The sequence below is a fragment of the Gopherus flavomarginatus genome, chromosome 1 (genome assembly GCF_025201925.1).
Source record: "Gopherus flavomarginatus isolate rGopFla2 chromosome 1, rGopFla2.mat.asm, whole genome shotgun sequence".
Taxonomy (NCBI): Eukaryota; Metazoa; Chordata; order Testudines; family Testudinidae; genus Gopherus; species Gopherus flavomarginatus.
The window spans coordinates 89421657-89434697 of NC_066617.1; positions in this window are offsets into that span (position 1 = coordinate 89421657).

Sequence of the window (13041 nt, forward strand, 5' to 3'; positions counted from 1 at the left end):
GTACTATTTTTCTAAGAGGCTGTCCGCTATATTTTAAGGTTAATATTTCTCAGAATATTTGAACTGTAGCATGTGCTTCATGATCATTTGTTCGATGTTTGGGGAAAAGAAGGTGAACATTCAGTTTGGGGCCAAACGTATGTTTATACTACATTATTCTAAAATATTTTTGTTTCAGTAATAGCATGAAGTAGAATTTCATCTCAGGAATAAAAATTATTAGATGATGACTATGATATTTTGTAATTAAGAATAATCAGTACTAAGCAGCTATCGATGGTAGACCTAAATTTACACTAGGGAAAAGGAAACCCGTTGAGATGTTAAAACAATTGTAAATGTAAAATTAGCCTTTTTATATTCTCCATGAAATGTATTCTATATAATGTCAAATATAATAAACTCTCAGAAAAGGTGATATGCCCCTGGCACTGTGGGCAATCTTAAACGTAGGAAGTTATTTCAACAGCAGTGTAAAAATACATATTCAGCCTTATGAACCCATAAAACTATGGTAGTGGTGGATTCATGTAAAAATGCATGCATCTTTCACTTATAAAGGCCAAATCATCGTGATTTGGTGACCATCACAGCCACTAATGATGAAATAGATAATGGTTCCAAGACTTGGAATTAAGCTATCTGAGGAGGCATGCTAGAAAACAAGAGGACAATTTGAATGCATTTTGTCCCAGTTACTAACTATATGAAATATGATACTCTGACCAGAACATAGAGCCACAAATTCTATCTTACTAGAAAAAATGTGCATTGGATCAGTAGGACTAGCAAGCTGTACAGTTGCACAGAAGATACCTTTAGCACAATGAAAGACCACCCATCTAATCTTAGATAATGATTGTACCATTCAAACTACAACTGTTTTTATAGCTAAAAAAAGTTACAATATTAATAAGCTAAACATTGTGAACAGTCTGAAATCTAAGTTGAAATAATCACTGTTTTAAAAAAATATATTTTAGGGCCTCAGACTGACCAGTTCTAGCTGCATTGACTTCACTGGAGTAAGTGAAATCAGAACTGGGGCCTGTGACAGATGACTGTGATCTCAATAAGGATGATTAATCTATGTCCCAAAATATGATTTATGTTCAGTGTGTTAAAACAGCAGTTCTCAAACTGTGGGTCAGGCCCCTAAAGTGGGTGGTAGCCCCATTTTAATAAGGTTGCCAGGGCCAGCAATAGATTCCATGGGACCCAGGGCTGAAGCCAAATCCCGAGTGCTTTGGTCTGGAGCAGCAGAGTTCAAGCTTTTCCCCACACACGCTCCTGCTCACATCGTAATTTTTGTTGTCAGAAGGGGATCGCAGTGCAATGAAGTTTGAAGAGCCCTGGAAGAAGAGATCAGACCGTATTCACCCACCGGTGAGATAGTCACAAGCCCAGTGATTTCAAGGCATTAAGCCTGAATGAGTTGTTAAGAGACAATATCAAAGTCTAATGGCTGTCCGAGGGGAGTCTCAAAAGCAATTTAAATAGAGTGAGTCAGACCTGGGAGAAGCTCTTTGAGAGACCCTGAAACTCACCAGGGGGTTTGGAGCTGGCTGAGAGAATGTGGAAGTCTGTTCTTCCTGTAACTTAAGAAGAAACCCTATCTAACGGTGATCCAAAGAGGAAGCTCAAGAATTGATGTCCCAGCTTCTTCTAATCCTCTCCCCTAGGAACAAGCATCAATATCAAAAAATCAACTTTGCAACCTACTTGGTTTCTGAAATGCGTAATAGTTTGCATTGGTGCGACCTCCCTACGAGCTTATCTGGCACGGGACAGATTCCAGACCCTACTGGACCAAATAGCCCTGATAACCTCCAATAATTTGGCCTTGGCCAGGAACCTGCCTCTCCATCCTAGGGCAAATGGCGGCATGCGCATATGTCATGCACGTCACCTGCCTGCACCTTTGCTATCTAAGCTATGGCTGCAAAGAGTCTATTCTCCTATGCACCAAACCACGGACACCGTACTCAATGTGTTCCACTGGAGGTCATCTCTTTGGTGGTAGACAGCCTGCTACAAATCTGCTCCGGAATGCCATTCCTCCCATCCTCACTGACCATGACAGTCTTAACTCTCAGGCTGGGAAGTTCACATTGAAGAGCACATGACACAAAGCACCTGGACCACAGGAGAGACCAGGATGCACATAAACACACACAAACTTCGTGTAGTATGCAAAGCATGCCACGTGTTCTTACCAGCTATCTACTATTGCTATAGTATACTACATAAACAAATAAGGGGGCACGAGGGAATGGTGCATTGCACATCATATGCTTTTGGCAGCAACCTATCTTCCTGGCACAAAATGTGATCATAGATTTTCTCAGCAGGTACTTTGCAATTGATCACAGATGGGAGTTGCACAACATGATAATTGCTGACATCTTGGGGTACACCAATCAGATACCTCTTTGCATCACACAGCAACACCAAGTGTACTCAATATTGCTTCAGGGAAGGATGTGGTGCTCACTCACTGGGCGATGCTCTGGTCATTGATTGATTAGACTGGGTGAACTACGCCTTCCCCTTCTCCCCCACACTCCTACCTCATGTCCTCCACAAACTCCAGCAGGAGAGAATGATGGCCATTCTGATCACTCCATATTGGCCATGTGGATTCTGGTTCTCTTCTCCACATGTCAAAACTGCCTCCACTCTCACTCCAGACATTTCCGGAACTGCTGACACAACACAATGGCATCTAGATCCATGGACAGCATGTTTTCTGGCTAGACACCTCTATTAACATGAGAATGTTCATTGGCAGGTCCTCTATAGTAGCCAAAAGGACTCCAGAAGGCGATTCTATTAGGCCAAACGGGCATGCTTCACCTCCTGGGCCCAAAAGCAAGGCCTTGCCCCCAAATTGTGGGCATTTCCATGTCCTTAGACTACTTCCTCCACCTGAAAACCTCAAGACTTGCTCTCAGCTCAGTCAGAGTGCATGCAGCCACCTTTAGTGCTTTCCATCCTCTGATGGAAGGACATTTGATTTTTACCCAACCCTTGACCACCTGACTCTGGGAGACCCTTTTACATAAATATCCACCAATTCAGCGTGTTGCTCCTCAATGTGCCCTCCACCTAGTCCTTACCTCTTTAATTAACTCTTCCTTTGAAATGCTGGCCTCCTGGCCCCCCTCCCCCCGCCCTCCAGGAAGGTTGCTTTCCTTGTTGCCATTACCTCAATGAGGAGGGTTGGTGAGCTGGGAGATATGGCAACCCCTCTTTCAACACATTCCATAAGGACAAGGTGTCACTGCAACTACATCCCAAGTTTCTGCCAAAGGCAGTTTCCCATTTCCACCTCAACCAACCCATATATCTGCCTACCTTCTTTGCAAAACCACATGCCTCAAACAAGGAATGGCGGCTTCATTCCCTCAATGTGCATAGAGCCCTGGCATATCACCTATAAAGGACAAAGCTGTTGTGGAAGTCTTCCAGGCTCTTTGTCGCCATAGTGGAGAGAATGAAAGGACAGGCCATTTCTACCTAGAGAAATCTCTAAGTGGATCTCAGGGTGCTACACGCTGCTATCACTTATCAGAATGCTCCCCACCAGATGGGATACAAGCCCATTCCACTAGAGTGCAAGCATCAAGCATAGCTGTGCTCTGCAACGTGCTCCTTGAAGACATATGTAAGGCGGCCATGTAGAGTTTGGTACACACCTTTTCCTTTCACTATTCTCTGGTACGATTCTGCAACTGACGCCTCATTCAGTGCTACAATCCTCTGTTCTACAGTTCTGCCATCTTCCGTGCACCCTTCTCCTATCTAGGTACTGTTTGTCAATCACCTTCAGTGGAATACAATAGAGACCATCACTCGAAGAAGAGAAGGTTACTTACTTGTAACTGGAGGTTCTTCAAGATGTGTGGTCCCTAGCTGTATCACACTTCCCACCCTCCTTCCCCTCTGCTGCAGCTCTGTATGTCTGCAGTGGAGAAGGAACTGGCAATGCAGTTGGTCCGCCCCACTCTTTATAGCCTCTGGCAAAACCGCAAGGCAATACAAGGGTATGTGCACAGACCAATAAGCAATACTTTGAAAAGTTCCCACTGCAGGCACATAGCTCAGTGTGGGGAAGAGAGAGCTCAGTGGTTTGAGCATTGGCCTGCTTAAACCCAGGGTTGTAAGTTCAATCCTTGAGGGGGCCACTTAGGGATCTGGGGCAAAAATCAGTAGTTGGTCCAGCTAATGAAGGCAGGGGGCTGGACTCAATGACCTTTCAGGGTCCCTTCCAGTTCTATGAGCCATATGCATATCTCTCTCTCTATATATATATGCATAACCCTCAGTGGAATACAGATAAGGAACACACATCTCAAAGAACCTCCAGTTAAGGTAAGTAACCTTCTCTTGCAAGTTATACATCTGGACAACATACAAGTTAGTTCCCTGTCCACAGACCCATTCTTAATTGACCAGCTGCTGGAAAGGATTCATACCAGTTTTTCAAAATCAAGAACTTTTGAACCCAGAGTTTTACCACCATAGTACAGACTTGCAAAAATCCCTAACTTCACTGCATCAACAATTTCCCAGTATTTGCCATCCATAGCCACTCATCAGCAGCTTGGATTACTGGGGCATTGGGTCAACCCCCAAGTGCAGTTTTCAAAATGTGCCAGCAGAAATTCCTTCTAAGACATAGAACTAATGGGAATGCAAAACTGTGTCATTCCCTAGACACATCCAAATACCTCTTTGTGGGAGGTATGTATAAACAACAGCTGACAGCCAAGCCAACTTTCACTCCTAGACCCTCGCTTACTCACTGTGGAAACAAGCATTGCTGGGAGCATACCAAAAACACTGAGTACACATCCTTTAGATCACTTTGACAACTCTATCAGTCATGTGTCTAAACAAAAACAAAGACATGTAGATATCAAATCCAGTATCAACTGGTACTGACCATAGTCACAGATATATTTCAGAAGAAGGTGCAAAAACCTATCTAGGGGGCAGTTACGGTACTCACAGGGAGGTCTCCTGCCTCCTATTGGAGGTTGGTTTATGATTGAGGGATAAGTGTTTATATCCCTTCCAAGACCAGGGAGTAACCAGAGATCAAAGCTTTTCCAGGGCCACTGAAATAATGTCCAAGGCAGAGAAGAATCTGTTGCTTTTCAGGAAGATTCACATGAAGCATACAGAAAAGCGAGAAAGGAAGAGTGGAGGTTTTCCCAATCTTCCACTGCTCCAGAAAGCACTTCAGATTTGATATAACCAAGGAAACTCTATTACATCTTCAGAAAATATCTGACCTCCGGAAGCAGAGACTCCTTCATCTGAACATGGGTAACCTACAGTTTACAGCATGGGCGTCAGAAGTGCAGTGTAATTCAAAAGTTTCTCCATTAGTCTCCAGTGTCCAGACAGAAGTCAAATAGGAAATCTCATTCATTCTGGTTCTGGTCATATTATAGTGTGAGGGAAACTAATATCTTCAGGGCAGGGACTGTCTCTTTGTTGGTACGGTGCCAAGCACAACAAGGTCCTGGCCTTTAGACACCTACCATTATACCAGTAATAATAATCACAAAGTTCTGGTGCCCATCTCAGCTACATTAGAATTTCTCCAGGATCATTGATTGGAGTCCTTTGACCATGCACCATAGAAAAGCAGGTACTAGCCCTAGTGGCATTCTTTAGGCAGGCACAGTGGGCTCTCTGACAGAATCTCATCAGTTGTCAAGACTAATTGGAATGATAGATTAGACAAACCAGCACCTCCAAAAGACAGGATTTGGCATTAGTTCTTCTAGCCCCAAGAAAAGATTATTTTTATAGCTCCAGAAACCTTCCTATGGCTTTTTGGGAAATAATTTTCTTAACCTTTTGTTCTAGTCCAAGGCACCCTTTCAAGGGGATGTGGCATAAAAGAGCATTCCTAGAGCTATAAAGAGAAATCTCAAGCATATGGAGTACACATGCCAATTGTATTCTATTCACTTCATATTGTCCAAAATGCAGTGTCTCTGGATCTGTAGGCAATCTGTTAAAATCCTGTACGAGTTAGCATGGTAGGTATCTGGGAAAGTATTAACAGGAGGAGTCAAGGCTCCTGCTGCAAAACTCCCAATTGACTTTGTGGGAAAAAATGTGTAGAGGAAGACTTGGAAGGTAGGTTTCCATTCTGCTGCAGAGGCATCCTATGATAGGATGATGCTACTGGATTGGTTCCCAAATAATTCCTTAAATAACAAAGCTCTTGCTTTACATGATAGTTTTGGGGAGGACTTCCTTTCCTACCTATTATTTTACTATAATAATAATAATTAAAACTTGCCATTCTCCTTTCCCTTCCAGTTTCTGAGGTTCACTTCTTGCTACTTTCTATTAGTGATGAAAAAGAAGAGAAGCTGTGCAGCAGAATGAGAAATTTCTTACCTGATAGTTTTCTTTCTGTTAGCAGCTTCTCTCCTCATTAAAACTACTTTAATCCACTGGTGAAGACAAATTTAATTTAACAATTGCAGTTCTTCTCTAAAGGGAGACTTGGACATATTGCCTTAAGGTTATATATATATTCCATCAAGTTTTTGTATTAATATTAACAATTGGTTGCTGGAATATTTTTACAGCTCTGGAAGAACTCTTCTAATGGCCTTCTACCTAGTTATTAACATCTTGTTACCATATCTCCTGTGAAGAACCACTGTACTAATTAAGGCCAACATTTTCAAAAGTGACTAGTGATTTTGACTTTGGTGGTGGGGGTTGTTTGTTTTTGAGCATCTAACTTTTGGGGAGTTTTAAATATGTTTGATCATCAGAGGGTGAATGCTCCATACTTTCTAAAAATCAGGTATCTTTAGGGTGACTCAAGTTCTGCACTCAAAAATTAAGGTACCGACTGTCATTTAAAGAGCCTTCAAATTCTTTGTCTAAATGTATCAACCTAGCACTGCTATTTCTGACAGCAACTTTTATGGGTGTCGTTGTAAGTTTAGTGGCTCTCGTGAACTCTGGGACTCCGAACGTACCTATCCTGTTGCTATTACTGGAAGCAAAAAATATATGGGTAAATTTTTTAGGGTAAATTTCAAGTGGAAAAAAGGGCTGAGAGAGAGGGGAGAGAACTGTTACAGGTCAAGGTACTTGTACCAGTATTCCATCTCTGACGTACAGTCAGAGCACCAGATCCACAGGCTTCTAGCTTAGCCCCTACCTCTGTCACCTCTCTTGGGTGGAGACACGTCTCTCTTCCTCCTGACTGGAGTATTTCCAGGCTGCACAGCTCCCTCCATACACTGTGAAATTTGCAGCAAATCAGACTAAGCAGGCCTGCTTTAGTTTTCTCCTCAGAGATAGTACACAGTAGCACATTGTCACAGTTAAGTTACCACACAGCTTTTTCTAAGCAAGGACATTAATTCTTAAGGTAAGAGCATTAGCGAGTAAAAGTATTACATATAGAAACACTAAAAGAACTTCCAAGCATGCTCATAAGCTTACCACAGATCACCCCAACTCCAACATGGGCCCTGGCCAGTGAACAGCCCTTTAAACCCCACCAAGGGCTTTTCCTGTGGTTACAAGTTCATAACCACTTGTGCTCGGAACAAGAAAAGGTATTCAGCTGTGAGTTACTCCTTTATGCTCTTTGGGCCTCTTGATCCTGGGAATAGATAATTCATAGACAAAAGTCCTGCCCCACAAAAGATCAAGTCCCTAAATCAGTTCTTGCATTCCCCTCCTCCCATTTATTTCCTAGGAAATCAACTCAACTAACAGTATGTTTTTGTCTTAGTTCATTGTTTTGTCTTAGCTCATTGTTTTACATTTTTAATAAAATATGATCCTTAGATGCTTCAACTTAATTCAATAAGCTTTGTCCAGGAAATTCCCATCTCTATCACAGAAACGATCTGATTTGTTCCACGGACTTAACCTGCATAGCTTCCCTTATGTGCTGGGAAGAAAGTGTTACAGATTGTTCCGTTTCTTACTTCAAATTCTTCTGTTTGTTATCAGTCCAAATGTTCAGACAATTTGTTAACCAGGTCTCCTTGAATAAATAAGATGGACAGAGACGTATCAAATGTTTTAATAAAATTCAAGTGTATTACATCTGCCATGTACTATGATGAACAAATTTTGTAATTATTAAACACGTCAACAGCAATGTTTAAATAGCTTGGAAAATGGATTTCAAACTTACCAAAACAAATATGCGAAGGATGGGCCCCCTAATAATTGTCTATAAGGCTATCTTCAGAACAAAAAATGCTAGAGATTTTTAAAAAATAAACACCACAAACTTAGATTAGAGGCAATAGACTTTGCAACAGCTACTCAACCTCTCAAGGATGTTATGACACATACAAAATTCTTCACATGCGTCCCTGGTATTAAAAAAATCATCCTCTAATAACTAAAAACCTTTATTTCCAGCTTGGCAAAAATACTCCAATGTAATATTTCTATAAGGGTTAATATATAAAACAAGTTTTCATTTTACATTGCTCTCTGAGTTAAAGGTGGTCAAAAAGTGAAAAGTCATCACGTTAGCCAGAATCCCATAATTCTAAATTGGCTTCTCCAATTAACTTCACATTTTCTTTAAACAAACAACACAGCTGGCTTGTGGACAAAGACAACTGACAAATTTTAGGCAGAATACAGACTTTTTTGGCCCCAAAAAATGTTGATGAGGGTTCTGAAATCAGGTTTAGAATGGAAGACATCTTTCAACTTTAACTTTGTCATCACTGCCATGATTTCATAACATCTCAATGCTTACGCACACTCCATCTGTGAGGCTGCAAATCCTAAATCCTGTATTTCCCCACATCATGAAGGAAATCTCCCAGTTTGTGACAAATCTGACTAAACAAAGTTAGTGCAAGGGTGTCCTATGGGTATGGAAACAGAACTCAACCCCTCAGTATCAGCCCAGTATCAGCAACCTTGGAATCACTCAACAGGTACTTGCAGGCCTGTCATGGTATAAATCCCCACTCTGAACCTTAGTGTCCAAAAGATGGTGTACCAGCATGAATCCCCCTCAGCTTAATTACCAGCTTAGATCTTGTAGTGCTGCCACCAACCAGGACTTGCAGTGCCTGGTACACTCTGGTCCCCCCAAAACCTTCTCAGAGGACCCCAAGACCCAGACCCCCTGGATCTTACACAAGGAAAGTAAACCCTTTCCCCCACCATTGCCTCTCCCAAGCTTTCCCTCCCTGGGTTATCCTGGAAGATCACTGTGATTCAAATTCCTTGAATCTAAAAACAGAGAGGAGTGCACCTTGCCCCCTCCTCTTTCCCCCTCCCCAAGAGGTAATACAGATTCAAGCTCCGTGAATCTAAAACAAAGGGATTCCACTTTCCCCCCTCCCTTCTCTCTCCGTCTCCCACCAATTCCCTGGTGAGTACAGACTCAATTCCCTTGAGCCTCAACAAGGGGAAAAAATAATCAGGTCTTAAAAAGAAACCTTTCAATAAAAGAAAGAGAAAAAGTAAAAGTTGTTACTGTATTTAGATGGTAAATGTTACAGGGTCTTTCAGCTTATAGACACTAGAGAGGAGCCTTCCCCCCAGCACAAATACACATTAAAATCATTCCAGCAAAATACACATTTGCAAATAAAGAAAACAATCAAAAAAACTAAACCGCCTTTGTACTTATACTATTTGAATAGAAAATTAGAGAGCCTGTAGGTACATCTGGTTACTCTCAGAATCCAGAGAGAACAACAGACAACAAACAACACAAAAAAAAGACCTCCCTCCACTGAGATTTGAAAGTATCTTGTCTTCTGATTGGTCCTCTGGTCATGTGTTCCAGGTTCACTGTTTGTTAACCTTTTACAGGTGAAAGAGACATTAACCCTTAACTATCTGTTTATGACAAGGCCCTGTTCCCACTAGGGAGTTGGCCATACTCCCAAGTCCCCTTTCTGGTGCACTACAAACCCTCATCCTGCATACCCTAGCTGCCAGGGCTCCCTTCATCCTGCCCTATTGGTTCCACTGCACCCAGGGACATATTTATAAGCCCCCATAATATAAATTTCAAACTATTCTCTAAATTGTTTTCATAGTTGTGAGGGGGATGGACTAGATCCAGAGGCTCCCTACTGGTGGCCTCGTGGCCCTGCCACCCCCTACCCCAGAAAAGGACTGTAGAGAGGTCCTCCAAGCTACCTAGAGTGGCTGTGTGGAGAGCAGCCAATCCTGGCCCAGTAGGCTACTATAAGAAGACCTGCAGGGCTAGCCTAAAATCAGTTCTTTATTAGCCCTAGAGGTTAGTAGATGGTGTGTCTGACTGGCTGAGGGTGCTACAGGACCTTGGACAGAGAAGTGCTGGCAGAGGCTGAGGGGAACATGAAGGAGCTCCAGGCTGGCTGCTTGGACTCCACCAGGATGAGGCCCTTGGGTAAAGGTGAAGAATGTGCTGGAGCCACAGGGAAGTGGCCTAGGGAATTAGAGCAGTAGTGTGGGTTAGATAAAGGGACATGGCATAGCTGCTATCTATAGGGTCCCTGGGCAGGACCTGGCATAGAGGGCTGGCCTCGGTCCCACTCACCAGCCATTGAGAAAGTGGCCTGGACTTTGATATACCCCAGAAGGGGAACTGAACTCTTTTTTTAGTGGCCCAGCTGAAGAGCTGGGGCCAGAAATGCCCTAAGAGGGTGAAAACACTACCTCCAGTGAAGGAGCCCTGGGGCAACACTGTATACCAGAGCAGGGACAACTTGAGAGAGACATTAGAGGGCACTGAGAGGGGCCCCTGTTAGACTTGTACCCTGGAAGGAGTTCGCTTTGCTTTTACCTCAGACAGTATATGACTTGGCCAGAGGGCTGAGTCAGTGAAGACCCACCACAAACAGAGAGAGAGAGAGAGAGAGAGAGAGAGTTCATGTGCAAGCACATGAACTGAGAAAGGGGGTGCTTGTGACAGGTGAGTGTACCCCATCACAGTAGTGTATTTATGGGTTGAGTTTACTAATTTCCACATCAATGACATCCTTTGTCATAGTAACTAATGCAATTCAAAAGGGAAAAAGCAGACTTTAAAAAAAGTAAAGATGTTCACATAGCTTATTTTGTTCACAAGAGAAGATGCTGTGTGCTGTAAATGACTCAATGAGACACATTTGGATTGGCCACATTATCCAAAAATGCCAGAATTCCAAGTAAAATAGGGAAATCTTCCAAAACAAAAGACATTAATCTTTATAGCAGCCCATACTGCCAGTTTTTTGCTGCTTACTCTAGTTCACTTTAGGTCCTTTTACTTCTCCTTTCTGAAGTACATTTGTTACCATGGAAATAATTGGTGTGGCTATCCCTAAACTCTTCATGTGAGGTTGTTTAATTTCATGGTTGGAAAGCTATACCATGATTGTAGGTGGAGACCAGGGTTCCCTCTAATTCTTTTATGTCCATGTGCAGAATGAATGTTGTTATGCACACCAATTTGGAACTGATGTGTGTGTGAAGATATCACCTTCATATGGGTGCATGTAATAATTCATGTGGTGGGTTCTCAGGGCTGGGGCAGAGGGCTGGGTGTAGGGGGTGAGGGCTCCGGCTAGAGGTGAAGGCTCTGGCGTGGGGATGGGCATGAAGGGTTTGGGCTATGGGAGGGAGCTCAGGGCTGGAGCAGAGGGTTGGGTGTGGACTCTAGGGTAGGGCTGGGAATGAGGAGTTTGGGGTGCAGGCTGCCTGGGGGCTGCAGTGGGAGAGAGGACTCCCTCTCTCTCACTGCAGCAGCTCGGGGCTGGGGAAGAGGTGTCCTGTCCATGGCAACTCTGGCAGGTCCATGCTGGGGCAGGCGGATGGAGGGATGCCTTTCCCTGCTGCAGTCCTGAGCCCCTGCGTGGGGCTTAATAGGCAGCTGCGTGGCCATGCAGCTCAGAGGAAACTTAGGTGAGGACGCAGGAGTCTGATTAACCACAACAAATATGTGAACATTAAAAAGTTGAGCAATGTTCTATCTGTGTCCTGCAAGATTTTCTTTCCTCCACTATAAAGCTGAGGTGTAAATAAGAGTGGAATCAATTGAAAAGTAATTTCCTTAATGATTATTTGTCAGTGAAATCTTTTTAAAAACCAACAAGTAAACCCACCACTTTTAAATCCATTTTAATTCTCACCACTTAAAGGCAAGTTCACCTAAAACTTGTCATTTGGGAGTTAACGTTGATTCTTACACTTTCAGCTACAAGTGGGTGTGTGTTGTGAAATATTTCAAGCTACAGTAAGTATATACACTTGATTAGGGCTCATATCACTGTTTTAGAATAGTGATAGCATTGCATGGCATACTTCAGAGGAAGACTCATCTTATTCTGAGTCAGAGCACTAGTCCAAATGGTCAGTATCCTTCCTCCAGCAATGATCAATATTGGTGCTTTACACTTGTCTAAGGGTCTTGGTACAAGATTCAGAGTCAGAAATCTCAGTTCTAATCCTAAATCTGCACTGATAAATTTGCCTTATCTATGAATTTCTAATTATTTCATCACTGTAGTCTATAGGCACCAAATATCAGAATTAGATGTGAAACTAATGTGTAACATTAGTAGATCTGTAACAGGACCTCTCGTTACCAAGCCTATTTTGCCTTTCTGAAGAGTTATGCTTAGATGTTGATATAGATGGTGTCAGTCTGTTTAGTAGCTTCCTTTATTGATGGAAGGCTCTTGCAAAAAGGAGAGTCTAGTATCATACTTTGACCATGAGAAGACTTGATCTCTGCATGAGCTACAATGCCAAGAAACTTGTGTGTAGCTCATGCCCTAATCTCCCATTCATCTAAGTATGGAGTGTGTCAGTCACTGGGTCCCTGTTGATCATAGCATTCTTAGAATGAAGCAGGAGAAGAATTCTATAGAGAGCTAACTTATTAACATGCTAACCCATATTAAAGATGATGATTTCAAAGCTGGTCTGAAGATGGAGGGAGGGAGAGTCTGGAGTACCAATGGAATATGCTTTTGTCAATTGTATACTTAGGCATTATAAATATTCTGATTTGTTTATTTTTATCAC